Consider the following 16,712-nt stretch of genomic DNA (forward strand, 5'->3'; position numbering starts at 1 on the left):
AGCAAGTATTTAATAAATATGGTGTTATGTCTAAACACCAGCTGCTTATAGAGGTAAACATCACAGTGCAGATATTGAGGATTAACACAGTTTAAGGTCATGCTTTCAAAACACAGATGTTTGGAAAAGTTGAGAACTGCTCAAGGCAGAAGTTTACATGACCTCTTTTCCTTGTTCTTCAGGAAACACTCTTAATTATTAAATTTGTAAAACACCTTGACCACTGGCCCACTTCATGCCTCCATTTGCAACAGTCTGTCTTTGTTTTTACTTCACACACGGCAAAGCAAACTTCTTTCAAACAGCTGTTTTTGCAAAAAATGAATATCACATAAGAGCAAAATTGATTGCTAAAATGAAGGGTGATAGCTGCAATATTTTATATTTATACACCACTTCCAAGAGATCTGGAGATGAAGTCACAAAATCTGAAAAGCCCGTGCAGTTTACTGAAAGGTGGATCATCTTTCAGTGTTTGCGGCACTATTATTTATTAATGATGTTTTTCATCCATTACATTGAGCATTTGCTTATTGAAAGTGCTTGCTGTCTGGAGAGTGGAGCCACTCATTCAATGACATACATGTTAGGTAGAGCAATCCCCCATGTATGCAGCACTAAATAAAGTTGTCAGTTTTCTAACAACAAACTGGTTGGAGAGTCTATCTCCTGGTTTTTGGTGATACTCTAACCGTGCTATCAAAATAGATGTCTCCTGGGAGCCTTAAATAATTCTGTTTAAAACACAGCATTATCATAATCCCAGCTTGCTCTCTTTTCCTCAATGTCATTTCATTAAAAAGAGCCTGAAGAGACTGAAAATCTGACAAAAAATTCTAGATAATCTCCAGGTCTGCTGCTGCACAGGAATACGAGAGTAGATGTGGAGAGAACACCTGAGCTCCACAGGGAAAAGGTGTGTTTCAGCCATTCTTTGGGTGCTGACCTGGCTTCTTCAGGCTAAAGCCACACATTCTTTTTCTCCTGTAGATTGATATCACTTTTCCAGTTGCTATGATGGACACATGCATTCTAGACAATTGGAAATACAGACTCTGTTCCTTGCTGCTTACAGGAAAGAGAATATTTCTTTCCCATTCATTAGCTGGACCACAGACTCTGCGTATTGTGTATTCCAGAGAGAAGGGAGCACTAAAGGACCACTGGCCTGTGTACACATTTAAATTGTTAAATTAAATCCCTCAACACACACATGTGCTGTGAAGAAGGGTGACAATTCCCAGGTGTGTGGGGCTGAGGTCAAATGGTTGTCCTCTGTGCCACCAGGTGCTGTGGGGGATGCATGGACACCCAAGGCAGCCTGCAATCACTGCCAAATCTGTAAACAGGGAGATTAAATGGAATTGCTTAAAGCTCATTTTGCATTTTAATTTTGTTTTAATTTGACTTAGTTACTGAGTATTGATTACTTTATGCATTCCTCATTTAATGAGCTAATGGTTTGGGGTAAATAACACATGGTGGAGTGTGTTATTAATATCTAATATCTAATATCTTCATAGTATTAAATTTTTCTGTTTCACAACAATTTTAATACATCTGTGTAGATGACAAATCCATAGTTCATTCCTGATTACAGTGATTATTTGGCTTCTGCCTAACAGAAAGGTCCCTGCAGCAAGCAGCAGACTGGTGAAAGCCAGCTGAGAAGAGGGTGCACCCCAGCAGCATCTAGGATGGCTTGAAATTTAATCTTTTGGGTGAGCATTGGTTGATGTCCTGGTTTAGGTCAAATTTGGGAGAAATTTACCCTATTTACAGTGGAGTAAATGTAAGTTTCAAAATCAAGCTTTTATTTTTTGACCCTGCTTAAGAAACCTGGAAGGCTGAAATACTGCTCAGTCTGGAGACAAAGGTTTTGTCTGCTCATATATTAAAATGGAGAGAAATGCTACAAGCTTTGTGTAACTTTGAACCAAAGCTACCTGAAGCTGGTCATTGGTTACTGAAGTGAGGGCACAACCTGGGAAGAACAAAGGACATGGGGACAGGATGGGTGTCTGAGTTTGGGAACTGCTGCTGGCACACACCAAGGTGCAGGAACAGACTTCCTCTTCTATTAATGCTCAGTCTTTAGATCTGTATGTTGTATTCTAGTCTAAGCTCTTTGGCAAGCACTGCATGACAAATAATCTTACACATCATCATATCGAGAGAACTTCTTCTAAATAATTTTAAGAGTTTTTCATTTGGAAAGTCAGATGTTTCTTCCCCTGAGGCATATCAGCACACAGAACAGCTTGTTATTAACTGTGATACAGTGCTGGTAATAGAGGGGTAAACACACAAGCCAGGCAGACTGTGGCACAGAGGACAGGCACCTCCTGGCACTGTGGTGACAGGGTGAGTGCCCTCTGCTGGGGCCTGCTTGCCTCTCTGTCCATCTGGGCTTAATCACAGTCCCATCAACCACAAGTAGTGAGCAAGAGAAAAGAAGAAAGAATGAAAGGAGATAGATATACAGGAATATACAGGAAGACTGAGACATGGATAGGAGGAGTATATAATTCCACTCTGAACAGATGGTGTGTTGTGTTTAAAGACTACAAGATAGATATCCTATTGGCAAATAGCATTCATTCTTGTTGTCATGTTTTGGGAAGAACTTTATACATTTTCAAACTTTTACTGATAAATTGAAGACATTCATTAAGGTTTGGAATTAAATGAAAAATGGATGTTTTTTTCACAAGTCTAAAAACTCTGCTTGGGAAATGGCCTGGCCCTTGCTTAGTATCAGGCTGCAAGGTGCTGTTACTGCAGTCTGTTGCAGTGGAGCAGGCAGTTCTGTTCAATGATCAAGCAGCTCAAGTTTGAGTGAGACATTGGAACACAGAGAAACATTTGAAATACTGAGACCTTAGCTCATCCTGAGGCTGAACTCCTTTCTTTCCAACTTGCTTCTGTGAAAGCTCTTTACCCCATGTTCACAGCAAGTTGCAAGCCAGATCCCTGTGTCCCTTGGTGATGCTGTGGCAGCAGTGGGAGTGTTGATTTTGGCTGACAGCTTGTGAGATGAGAATGACCATGACCATAATTTCTCATGGCAGTAGTAATGTTATTGGATTTGTTTCTATGCTTTGATAAGCAATTAGGATTAGATAGCTGATGGAAAATATATTTCCCCCTTTTCCCTGTGAAACTGGATGCTGCTTTTAATCAGGTTGTCTGTAATAGCAAACTGGAACCCCTCCTGTGCTGGTTGAAATGGCCAAGGGATTGGACATGGTTCCTCAGAATTCAGCAAGGTTTCTCACCCAGGAACAAGTAGTTTCTCTTGTGGTGATCCATGGGAATGCACAGGCTCCTCCAGTTTTAAATGGCCATTGCAGTTCTCTGTGAATTACCTCAAAAGACACTAATTCTGCCTGTACTGGTTTTCAGTGATGTAAAGACTTCATAGCACTCTAAAGGAGCATAAGAACAGGATTAAATGCCACTTACATCCATTATTACCCACAGGATAAATCAGAGTTCTGTGCATAAGGTCAAGGTAAGATAATAGATGTTTTGCCCCATTATTTTTTTTTAGGAAGGCAGATATCCATATTTCTCCAGAGACGTGGAACTTCCAGTCATCTGAAGTGCCCTGTGGCACAGACTGCTGGTAGTGACCACAGCTGCTAAGCACTGCAGGTCACACAAATAAATATCAAGTAGACAGCTTGAATTAAGACAAAGATTCTTCAACATCTTGAATGTGTTGTTGTATTAAGTCAATAGGATTACTTCAGACTCACCATCAAACTCTTAAAATGCAATTTTTGTAGGAAGGTAACAGACAATCTTAGTGATGAATGGCTTCATAACAATCCAGATGAGCCATTTTGCCCTGCAGGAGCCAAATGCAGCAGGTGGAAAATATTTTTCCACTTTTGTTGTGCTATTTATCATTATAACAACACCCTGCATCAAGAGTTAATTAAGACTTGTATCTGTGCTGTCTGAGCAGGTGATCAAGAGCCAGGCATTTGCTTGCACGTTTTGGGGTGGAGCAGTTTCTGTTATCTGTGGTACTCCATGGAAGGGTAAATCCTCTGAAGACATTCTGGCCTGTTTTCTGTTTGTTGCCTGCCGTTGGCTTGGTTTGTGCCGTGGCTGGCTGCTGTTGCAATGGGAGGGTGGCACGGGCAGCCCTCTCCCCTGGGCTGGGGTGGTGCAGTCCCTGCACAGCCATGACACCTCTGTCTCTGTGCCCCTTTGTTCCCTCCCCAGCAGCACAGAGTGGTAGCAATGCCTTTATTGAGTTGCACTGTGTGTCAGCAGGCATTCGATAACAGGATGAATTATTACTGCATCCTTTGGACTTTTCTGCTCTACTAATCTTGCAGCATCTTCTATTTTGGTCATTTTAAAAAGCAAATTATTGTCCCATATTTAATCTCCATTGGGTTGAAAGGGCCTGTGCTGCTGCTCTCTAGTGCTTCTACTGCAGGCATTTTACATTGCTCTGCTCTATTAAGTTGCTAGACCAAGGGTCAGACAATACCTGCATGAGGCTAGAATTCCATTCATGTTCACTTATGTTTGTTAATTATTATTTACATCCAGTGAATCTCCTGATTAGTTCTGCCAACACCCAAGATAGGGCATTGCTACTAGAGTCAGAGGTAATTTAACTTTGGTCCTAACCCCATGAGATCCTGTTCAGTGACTGTTTTTCTTTCCTTTCTTTTTCAGTAACTTTCTTTTTCTTTCCTCTGGAACCAGCAGCTGGGGAAATTTGTCTTGAAGAACATGTCTGACAGTGACAGAAGAGGGGTTAATAGAGTATGAACTGTAACTCCCTTGTCACGTAGTAACCCTGGGGGAAAAAGCCTTTAATTGTTTACCCTAGGCCTGGGATCTGTTTATGCACCACATTAACATCCTGAAGCCTAGACTCTCACTGACTAATTCCTGGGTCTAGTGATTGAGTGTCCATTTAAACTAACATGCATTTTTTCAAAAGAAATATTATCTTTAAAAACTCAAAAGATAAAACTTTACCATGTCCCCTGCTTATCTCTTACTGTATTTAATTACTTCACTGCTTACAATTGAACATATGTCTATTCTTTTATACATTAAAATAATCTTCTACATAAATTCCCTGTGAAGAAAACAGGAGTATTACATATTTATTTGTTTTAGTGGGGATCACAAGAATGAGGGGCTTTGAGGTTAGAAAGATGGGAGACTGCTGGATTGTGGCTTGAGGAGGTGTTTGAGCATGTTCAACCATAAATGCCTGTATCTGGCAGCATATTAAAATAGCCTCTATTCTTAGCTTACAGAGAGAGGTACAAGGGACCATGCAGCTCCTTGTGATAACTGGTAAGACACTGTGTGTCTTTTTATTTTTCTTTTTTTCTTAGTTAAACAGGAGAGTGTGTCTCTTTCCTAGCAAGGTTTCTCCTGTGTTGCTGAACTGTCAGAGGAAGTGTGGCAAATAGGATGGCATACTTTTAGTAATGAGATGTCTCAGACACTTTTCAGCACTTTTCAGTGCTCTCAGGCACTTCATGGTATGGAATATCCCTTGGGCCCAAGGGGTTTCCCCCATGGTCATTATCTATCAGGGCTTCAAAAAGTGTTAAATACTAATTTAATTGTGTCTCTCTAATGAATAATTACTTCATTGTGCCCTGCAATCCAGTTTGTATTTGATGTGTCACTTTTAATAACCTGCAGAATTTTTTTATTCAGGAGGCTTTATTCATCATGCTTCTAACAGAGAGCTCATCTTTTTTCATTAAAAACAGGTTTTTTAACTCATCGACTTAAAAATAAGAAATAAAATAAGGAAAAGAACAGAATCTGTGCTGACGGCTCTGCTCAATATGGGTGAGCAGAGCACAGAAGGAAGAAACAGCCATCCCCGATTTCTGATGATGCACAGAACTGCAATGACATGATACAGATAAAAGGACTGGGCAGAGAGGGCAGGAGCTGACCTTGGTTGGCATAAGTGCATCATAACCACATCCAGCTCTACTTGATGCCGCACCCAGGGGCACAAGCCAGTGTTTGGTCTGTGTTATTTCTGTGTAACTAGCTTGTGCCAATGGCTTTTGCATGGAGAAGGGAATGCTGTGTAATCACCTCTTCTGTGTATATATTCCTAGTGGAATAGCTAATCCTTTGGTTTTGACATCATAATTAGTAAGAGAGAAATTATTATGTCTCCAAAGCAAAGGCAATTTCAGAAGCAAGGAAAAAAACTCCTGCACAAAACCTCAGCTAGAACTGTTAAACTTTGAATGTAGAAATCCAGTTTTTATGAAAATGACCTAATTAAAGAAAGCGTAAGATCTAGAAGGAAACTGGGAGTGCTTTAGTTTTGTATTGTGTGGTGGGATGAGCTTTAAAGATCACATAACCAGCTGCGGTGTGTATTTGATTTCTCCATCTTGAGTGTTTAGGTCCAGTTTCTCCCTATGCAAATCAGCCTGATATAATTTTTTCCTTCCAAGTGACAGTAACTGGCATCATTTCAGGATATGACCTGCATTTACAGATTCTGCTGACCTTCTTCAGGGTGTGTACATATTTATTTAAATGATTTGTCTACTGATATATGGCAGCTCAGTGAAATGAGTTGTTGGCACATTAACCTTTCAAGCATCTAAGTCCAGTTTAAGTGATTATTAGATCAACTTTGACAGGATATTGGCTATTATCACAATTTATTTTATATCTACCGTAATACAGCATTTGATGTTTTTCCTCCAACACTCTGGCATTTCCATGAAAGCTCCCATCTTCTCACTCTGGTTTTAGAAGTTTCACCTCAAAGCAGTGCTATTACCAGACTGCCACCTATGCCACCTTCCCAGCTCTAGCAGACCTCACCTGCTGCTTGCAAGCACGTGAACCCAAATCAGTTCCCAAACCCACTGTCTGACACAGGGACAGGCAAGTCTGCTGCAGGGTTTGTGTCTGGCAGTGGTGCTGATGTGCCAGGGCCGGGCACCCCAGCAGCACCCTTTGCCCGGGCCACCTGCCTGGCAGGTGCATGCTGTGAGCATGGTGGCCATTTTCTCTGTTAGGTTAAAAGCCTAGTAGTCCCTTGTACTTTGACCCTGTGAACCTATTAACACCCTGTAATCAAGCCTCCTTTCACCTTCTTTTTAATAAACTAAACAAATTGAGCTCTACTCACTGTAGAGCATTTCCTACAGGTCTTAATATTAGTGCAAGTCCTTTCTGAGTTTCCTGAGCCTGTAAAAATATCTGAGTATCATCTGTAAGCCTCAGTCACATTTCATGAACTGTGCCTGGTGTTTAAGGGATGAAAAAATAAGGGAGAAAAAGAAATGGAGCTCCACACTTGCTCATGGATAATATTAGCTAAGACATCTGCATGAATATCATTGCTTGAAGCGATGTTCATGCTATTGCTTCTGGTATCTGAGGAGCAAATAGCCTCCCGTTTAATTTATACTGTAATAAAATCTCATATTGATTTTAATAAAATTGAAGACAACAATTATGAATTAAATCCCTGAGGCAGCTTCTCCATAAAAACTGACTCTTATTTTCTTTGCACATGTATGTTGCAATTCACGTCTGAAGTGAGCTGGGACATTGTTTTATGAAGAGCTGGGAATAATTTTAAGTACAGTGTGAAGAAACCCTTCTTTAGAAAAGAGGTGTTTGAAGAGCTCAGCATGGACCCCAGTCCTGCCATTGTGAAAGTGCTGTACAGCTCACAGTGATACAGTGCTCTTGCTCCTGTCCCCATCTTCCTCTTCCTTGAAGTGACAGCATGTAGATGACTAAAGATGATAAAGGCTCAAGCAGACATTAGGATGCCCTTGACAACTCTGGTGAGTTGGTAGTCGTTGGTATTTACTAAGCTGCTGTGGAATTTGCATTTTACAAATCTTTAGTGTTTGCTGCCCATCCTGCACATACAAATCTCGTTGATGTTATTCTTCTGTTCAGCCCTGGCAGTAAGTTTAGTTGTGCATGAGAATTTGCAGCAATGAGATGTAGAAATGTGATCTGCTGAGAAAAAGCCAACTACAACATAATGAATAATCACCTTGATGTTCAAATCTCACTTTGGAACTTGCCCAGAAGAGCTGCTAAGGAGAATTAGGATTTCATTGTTGAATGAATATTCAGTATGCTTTTAGTGCTGCTTCTTTCTATTCCGTGAAACCAAAGTCTCCAGTGAGACATCTCTAATCAGTTTTGTTTCTCAAGTGCTAAATAGGAAAGGAAAAATGCAATGCAACAAGAGGGAGATGCTGCAAAAGAAATGCAGCCCCTAGGCTGCACAAATTGTTGTTGTTGTTGCTATTAAAGCTGGGTCTGGGAGAGATAGAAGTCATGTTTTGAAAGGCAATGCCTCTTTCTCTGCCCAGGGGCCCTGCCTGCAGAGAGGAACCTCCAAGAGAACTAACCAGAATAATAATTGCAATCACCAGTACCCTGCTTGGGCAATCCATAACCTTCCCACTGCTCATGGTTGTGGGGCTGGGTGGACACGTGGCCCTGGTGGACGTGTGAGCTGGGCTTGCAGGGAGAGGACTGCACAGCACTGGAGTTATGGCCAGCTCCTCACCTGGCAGAGAGATGCACAGGGAATGCCAGGCCACAATGAAAGGTGCCAGGGCTGCACATTCCAGAGCCCATTTCCTCTCCTGGGAGACACAAAAGGCTCCTGCATGTGCAATCAAAGGCAGGTTGGGTTTTTTTCTGTCCGTGGACTTCACTCACAGCATGTTTCTGAAGCAGGGCTTATTTGGGGTAGATGGAGAGTGTTTCTCTCTGCAGGTGATGTGAAAACAAGCGCTCCCAGTGATTGGATTGCTCCTTTACAGCAAGTCCCATGGGCAGAGTTGCTGTATCTGTGTCACAATCTGAGCACATCAAACACTCCAAAATTTATCTTTTAGCTTTGTGACTGGAATGGATACAAATGGAAATGCTGAACATTACATTTAACATCAGAAAAAGATTCTTTGCTGTGAGGGTGGTGAGATCCTGGGATGGGCTGTAGAGAGGGAGTATGACTTCTGTCCTGGGAGATACCCAAGTCTGGCTGGTGGTGATCCTGGGCAGCATGCTCTGGGTGATGTCCTTGAGTGGAAGTGAGGACTTTTTACTGGAAATCATATATGTTACAGTCCTTTTCTCCTCCCCACCTCCAAATCTGCCTCAGTCACTTCTGAAAACAATACTGAGAGTTGCTTCAGTTGCAGGGAATTTAAGTCAAGTGTATTCTGGCTTTGGAAGATACACCTTCCCAAGCAAACAATGAGATCAGCTGTGCTGAGCCCGAGAGTTTTCAGATCCTCTAATTAGGCTGATTTGGCTTCACCAGCAGGGTGTTTCTGTAACAGGTGGTAACTGATGTAGTCAAGCTGTCCCTACAGCAGGGTGCATCCTCCTAGACTGGGGCATCTCAGGCTGATAATGGGAACTCTGCCGAGGCTCCCAGGCTCAGCCCTGCTGGGTACCCTTCCTGTCCCATGTGCTTTGTGTCTCTCACTCCTTCATCCAGCAGCTGCAACACCTCTGCACCAATTTAACCCCGCACTGAGCATGGTGGACCTGGCTCTCTGCTCCCTGCAAAGTGAGTCCTGCCTGGAAGGAGGCCAGAGACCCTCAGAAAGAGATCAGTGCTGCCTGGGAATACATCTCTGTAAGCAGCAGCATCAGGGAGGAGGGTTTTCTCTAGCCCAAACAGCCTGTCACCTCTGCAAGCAGCAGGCTTATTTGGGGTGAAACTTGGCAGAACTTGGGTAGCTCAGAAGCCTTGAAGAATTTGCCAAATTCCTTGGAAGGAATAAAATAAAGGATAAAATAAAAAAGGATAAAATGTGTGGAAAGAAGGTGGGAAGAAGATGAGGAGGAGAGCTGTAAGGTGACCCCCTGACCAGCACAGTTAAAAAAGATTTTCCTGATTTTCTCAGGAACTCTAGTCAAAAAGTTGTATCATTGTGAGTCAGAACGTTCCTCTCACATTCACGGAGCCCAGAGAGTCTGCAGCACCTGGGTCTGACCACAGTGCTCAGCCAAACCCACGATGGCTGGCCAGGCCCTTGCCTTCCCAGTCTGGGCAGCAAGTAAATAGCTTCTGCTAATGAAGCCTTGGCTTTCTGAGGCAGGATTTATTGGGTAGTGTAGGGTTGTTTGTCAGCATGCTGAATGCTGAGCAGGCAAACTGATCACGTCCCTTTTCCCTGGGCTGCCATGTCAATCAGGAGGTGGCACGTTCCCAGTCTCTGGGGAGGAGCGGCAGGAACAGAAATGGGAATTAACAGCTTCAAACCCCATGCATGTGAAGGCAGGGAGAAAGGGAATGTGAAATTCTGGATGACAGACTATTTTATTTTTGTAACCCACTCAAGCAGCCCCTGCATCCATGGAAACTGCCTGTTTGAGATCTTCCTGTTTGTTTTTCTCCAGGATTTCTGTGCTGGCTGTGTTGTCACCAGACACCACGTAACCAGTTAAAATTCACTGCTCAGTTACATTCTCTTATGTGGGAGACCTCGGTGCTCTGTGCCCCCTGGCCGTGGCAGAGGATGGGCAGCCACGGGACTGGCCAGAGGTGCAGATGGGCAGAGCAGGGGCAGAGGGTGCTCAGGGCAGCAGCAATGCCCCTGCTCCTGCTGAGGGCCCTGCCACCCCAGGGCTGCAGTGCACAGACTGGCAGGGAGGACAGAATCTTTCAGCTGGTTTTCCCTCTTGAATCACTGAAGTTGTGCCAGTCAAACCCCTAAGTAATGCTCCAAATTTGAGCTTCCCCATAAATACTCATGGGAAAGAGTATTTATGGGGGGTAAATAATATGTACACAGACAAAGAGAAACAGAGAGCTGTTACAGAGCGATGGACAGGGCAGATAATTAAAAAGACACAATTGTGCTCCAGGAATAAAGAGTGTGTTATTGAATTGATAGCATGCTGCCTTGGCCATGCCACTCAGGTTCCATGTGATACAGCTGTCTGGAAGGGAAGGAAGCTTGCAGGGAAGCAGGACTGAACAGAACTACAAGATGCTCTGGAGCTGAGAACTGACATTTTCCAGTGGAGGTGTGGGCTGCTGGGCTGTACAGCAAGTGGCTCTGTGCTGGAGATGGAGCAGGGGTTGGGACAGCATAATTTATTGGAGAGAATTTTTCAGAAGAATGAGTGAGCTGTTTTGAATGTGTCTTTCTGGTGTATGACCCTAAATGGGGATTCAGGTGAAAACTAGAGACACCCAGACTCCTCTCCATTTATCTCGTTCATGAAAGCCAATTTCCTTCCCTTGCTTTATGCAATTGTCTTGTCCTCAATCTAATATTCCAGGTTTACGAGGAACAACAAATCAATACCCTCTTTTTTGAAAACTGCCAATTAATTAATTGCTGGTGTCTGCCTGCATGCTGCAATCATATTAGATGCCAGCAGTAATTAATTTTTAAAGGAAATTGTTCTTGCTGAATTTTGAACACCAGCTCAGATCCCATCTTTCCTGCATGTTCACCTGAAGGGATGTTAGGCTGTTTCCCACAGAGGCATGTTCCTGACTGATGGGGTGAGGAGCAGGTGCAGCTTGTGGGAAAAGTGGACAGTGACACACCTGCACTGCAGCTCTGGGGGCATTCTCACAGGACTTTTTCATTAAATATGTTTCTTTGGCTTATAAGAAAGTGAAAATACATGCAGAAAGCAAAGAAAAATTATATATGCCTTTTGAAAAAGAATAACCATCTTTACCAATGTAGAACAAAAATACCTGCAAGGTCTGCTCCTGCTGTTGAACAGACAGATTGGCTGTTGTATCATATAGACTTAAAAGGAACATCAAACCTCAACTTTTCTCCTGGAATACAAAATATCCTCATTAAAAACGAAATTATATTAAGCTGTCATTGTAAGCTTTTAGGGAGACTAAAGGATAAACAGGAAGGAAACGGCCTCTCCTCTGCTTGCTTTTTTTCACCAGTAGGAACATGCATTTTTTAAAGTTTTACCAGATCACTTCCCTCCTCTGAAGGTTAAGTGAGGAAGCTCAGTTGCATCTCACTGCCTCCTCCCTGCCCGTCCAACTCCTAAAACATCAGCCTGTTCATTCAACACTGACTGAACCTTGGGCTCCTCATACTGCTGCTTCTTCACATCCCTGCTTGGAGCCTTTCCGTCCCTCTGGGTTATCATGGACAAACCATGCAGTTCTGACATTCCTCTAAGTTCCACGGGAAGAAAACACTTCAACATCTCTGGTAGATACAGAGATAACTTGTGGTTGTCACTTTGCCCTCACCAAAACCCAGTCTCCCCGGCACTGACCAGTGCTGCCATGTCATGTCATGGAGGGCAGAGAGAGATCATCCTCCCAGACAGCAGTGCAGGGGCTGCAGACTGCTGGGATGTAAACAAGCAAACTGAAATTGAGCCAGAACGCCAGTGTTAGCACACAGTGTCTAAAACGAATATTCGAAGGAGTCCAGATTCACTGCAGTTCTCTGGCTTCACAGCTCAATGACCAGCACCAACAGCCCAGGAACATCACCACAGCCCCAATGCCTGCTTGCAAGCCACAAAATGCTTGTGAGGTGGCCTCTTAGATGGATCTGCTGAAGTCCCCTGGCTCTAAGCAATAGGGAAGAATACCTCTTGTCAGCTCATCAGTGTGCTTTAAAAATAGCCTGAGAAACTCTGGTGAAACCTTAGCTGATGAGTTTTTCAGTGGCTTCTGAATTTAAATAGTTTCTTAATTCAATGTCTTTTCCCTCTCCCTTTATATGTTGCCTCATGGTTATTTTTGCAGAATCACTTGAATTTCTTGTAACATGAACAGATTCCAGTGCCAGCAGCATTGATTTGCCGTATTATACTGAGAATTAAGGGGCTGTTTTCCAGTACTGTTGCCTATAGTCAGAACCTGTTCCTATCCCAGTCTGTTCTCTGAGGGCTGAACTTTGGTTTGCAGCCTGCAATAGATAGAGAAGGCAGGGACAGTGCTGGGGGTGGGGGGAATTTAATACTGGCTTCCTGTTTATTTAATTGTCCTTGCTTTTTTTGTCTCCTTTCCCCCACATTGACCTCTCTGTGCTTTCAGCAGCATCTGCCATGCCCAGGAGGTGAGGGGGTGGCATCTGGCTGGAGCATCATCTCAGGTTCAGGACACAGGTACTGTTGGGGCAGGCACACAAACTATAAGAACTGTCTTCCACCAAAGCTGTTTTGGACAGCGGAGGAGGATAGAGCCATGAAAACTCTTCTGACCTCTTGTTTAAAAACATCTGGAACAGCAGCATTCAAACAGTCTGGCAGAATATTTTTCAATAAATCTTGAATGTGGCAGTTACGTTTTCTGTACTGTGCTGGAAAAAGAATTACAGTATACTTCTGCAGAGACAGGAAGATTGATTCTCACTTGGAAAATCTGTCAGATTTCTTGATTTAGAGAGCTGATGATTGGTGGAGTGTTTAGGCTTGATTTATATCAAGTTTTCTTTCTTGCTTGCTTGCTTTCTCACTTTTTCCCCCCTGCATGTTGTTTTAATGTTAGCATGAGTTAGTCTTATTCTGAATGATTTTTTGTTTAACAGCTATTGAGGGGAGTTTGGATGTTTTTGATATTCAAGTCAAAACTCTCTTCTCTAATACCTGTTTGGTCAGAGTAACATGACTGAATTTCACTTTCATGAGGCCTAAATAAAGTCACTGTGCTTTATGGTGACAGACATTGGAATCCAACTCTTTACTCTAAAGAATGGGTAGATGCTTATTCCCTGTGGAGAGGCTTTCTTGGCCCCAGAGAGCTCTGCAACAGATAGTCTAGACCTTTAAAGATCAAGTTACTCTTTTCTTGGCCTAGCCATGGGAAGGAAGGTGGATCACATCCATAATTCCTCCAGGTCCTGGTCTTGCAGTCAGCACTCTGAGCAGAGTTTGGCTCACGTCTAACAGTGTCTAACCCTGACTGCAAATGAACACATGCATGTCAAATGTTTAAAGATGGTCCTCCGAAAAATACCCATTAGAATTTAACATTTACACTGTATTCTAAAGGGAAATTCTTTACTTTATATTCTCCTGCTCAAACACACCATGTGGTTGTGCAGGGCAGTCAGTGAGTCATAGCTGTATGTGCATAATCTTCGTCTGACTGCATTGATATTGAATTGCAGGTAGAGTATTACAATAATTTAACAAAAATATCTTTGCAAGTATCTAGTATTGACGGGAAGGTCATTATAACTGAATTTGCAATGCAGTTATATCTCTGCAGTGAGGTCAGCTCATGACCAGCTTAGTCCTCTTGGCACCAGGGATAGGTGGAAGCCAAATCCGTCATTGATCAAACACCACCTGGTGCAGGTGGGAGTTTTACCCTTCATGCAACTTTCAGCTAATTAGCACACATCTAGATTCATCTCTTAATAAATCTTTTGTGAACTTCTAACAAAAAATGGATTTATAATTTACGTAGGCATTCTTATCAAATCCATATTAGGGTGCTTGTTTGAGACCACTGACACATAACTGGAGGTGTTGCTAAGTGCTTCTCCTTCTACAACAGCAGTTGTGGTTCCTCCCTGAAAGCATCAGACCTGAGGCAGATAGAAGGCTCCTCAGCTGGTGGTGAGCTCAGAAACTGAACAAATGATTCAGGCCCACTCTTCCTATTTTTAGTGGCTGTGTGCGGTGTATCTCTTGGTGCACTGGGTGTTTGAAGGCGATTTCAGGTTTGTATCCCAGTTCACAGATGGCTCTCCGAGCATGCCTCTCTCAGTCACTAATCATCCTTCCCTTAAGGAAGTGGGAAGCTATTTGGATGTGTTCTGGCCATAGCCAAATTATAGGCAAAACACACTGTTCAAACCCTGCCTCTCGCAAGCGAGGCCAGATCCTCAGCTGCTGTGCACCCTTTTAATTATACATGTGGAAACAGTTCCCCAAAATCCATCTGGTTTCCTTCACTTGCAACTAGAAACCTAGAATTACAATCAGCACTAAATTGTAGCTGGGATTGTATTACATGATTGCTTAGATTATTGGTGCTGTTTCTGAATTTTCTTTTTCTACTCTTTTCTGAGGATATGACAAGTAGTGCTCAGATAGAGTCCTATAGCTTCAGGGTGCATATCATCTTCTCAAATACAGTTTAATGGAACTTTCATTCCTTTTGTACTCCCATGGAAATAGGAGTTGGGCTGGATAAGATCAACATAACTGTTACCATAATTTTGCTCTGTGTTAGATACAATCTTATCAGAGCTTGACAGTATCACTAATTTGAGAAAAGGGCACAAGCATTAGTGCTGAGATACACACCCTTTAGCAATCCTTCAATTTCTGGGAAGGTTTCTGGAATGCAAATCATTGGGCATTATGCTCTGAAATGTTCCAATGACTTTTGAACCACAAAATTATGTGACTGTCAGAATTGAGGTCACTTCTACCCCTTCTCCTCACCCTGCTACCCTGTACCCGAATACGAATCTGAAAGACGTAAGCTATTAGTATTCCAATGGATTTCCTTTTCCATATGGAAAATGAAGGCTTCATTTAAAAAGTAATTTTAGTGTTAAGTTACCTATTTATGGTGGGTCCTGCACCCAGCTTGCAAGAAGCAGATGTATAAATATTCTTTCTAACCAAGGGCTAAATCTTGGTCCTGGCTCTGAGACAGTGCACAGGGAATAGGCCCTTGTGATTGGATAAAATTCCAACAGAGGAATTACTTCTCTGTTTTGTTAGGTCCCTAGGGGTATGTAAATTCTGCCCTCCTGGGCAATAAACCAGGATTTGCAGAAGTGCCTCGAGAACTTAGGATCCCAAGTCCTGCTGAATGATATGGGGGATTTCCAGCACTGATTTCCTGGGCATTCGAAAGGCCCTTTGCTTCATGGCAGGCAGGTACCCCATCATGGCTCTGGATTCTCTGCCTCCCCATCCTGCCCAAAAGGGAGTGAAGGCTTTTCTGTTACTCTCTCTCCCCCCACAGGGAAATTAGCACGATAGAATTATTAATAGAGTTTATGGAGGTGGCTAAGCATGATTGAAAGGAGGCTTGCAAATGTAGGTAAAACTTGTCAGTGGCTCTTTAAAAGTGAGTAATACCATTTTAATTGTCGTCCTTACTGCTATATATCACAATAAGGTTATGTTGATGGAACCATCAAGCATAGTAAATGCTCTAAGTACAATATGTTAGTACTAATTATAGAGTAATTTAACAACAATGTATATGGAGAGAGCAATTTTGCATGCCAATTCACCATGGCAAATTTAATCGTATGGAAGTAGGGGAAAGCAAAATATTTTCAATAAAGAGTAAAATGACAGACACTGGGTGGCTTTTCCAGTGCTGGTGGCATTCCTGACTCCTCTTGAAAGGGTTGCTGCCACCTCACCCCACTGCACATCTTTCTGGTTACATGAATATTCACAGAGCACAGGAGATCTCGGACAGTTTGCTGGCAACAGCTCTGAGTCTCCTCAGCCAAAGCAGAAATGTGTTATTCCTCATTGAGGCAGGTAAGGTTTGAGTGGAAGTGATGTGAAATGGTAATGGAGAATGCACAGATAGAGCCCCGGGTCATTTCCTTTTTATTAAGTTGCAAGAAATCAGAAGCTGTTGCTCACTGAAATAAATCATCTATCAGCATTAAGCTTTCCCCCCCTCTTTTAATTATTGCAATTTACAGAGCTGCAAAAGGGCTGAATTTAAGAGGTGTATCATTGTTTTGGGT

The sequence above is a fragment of the Serinus canaria genome, chromosome 19 (assembly GCF_022539315.1).
Source record: "Serinus canaria isolate serCan28SL12 chromosome 19, serCan2020, whole genome shotgun sequence".
NCBI classification, from domain to species: domain Eukaryota; kingdom Metazoa; phylum Chordata; class Aves; order Passeriformes; family Fringillidae; genus Serinus; species Serinus canaria.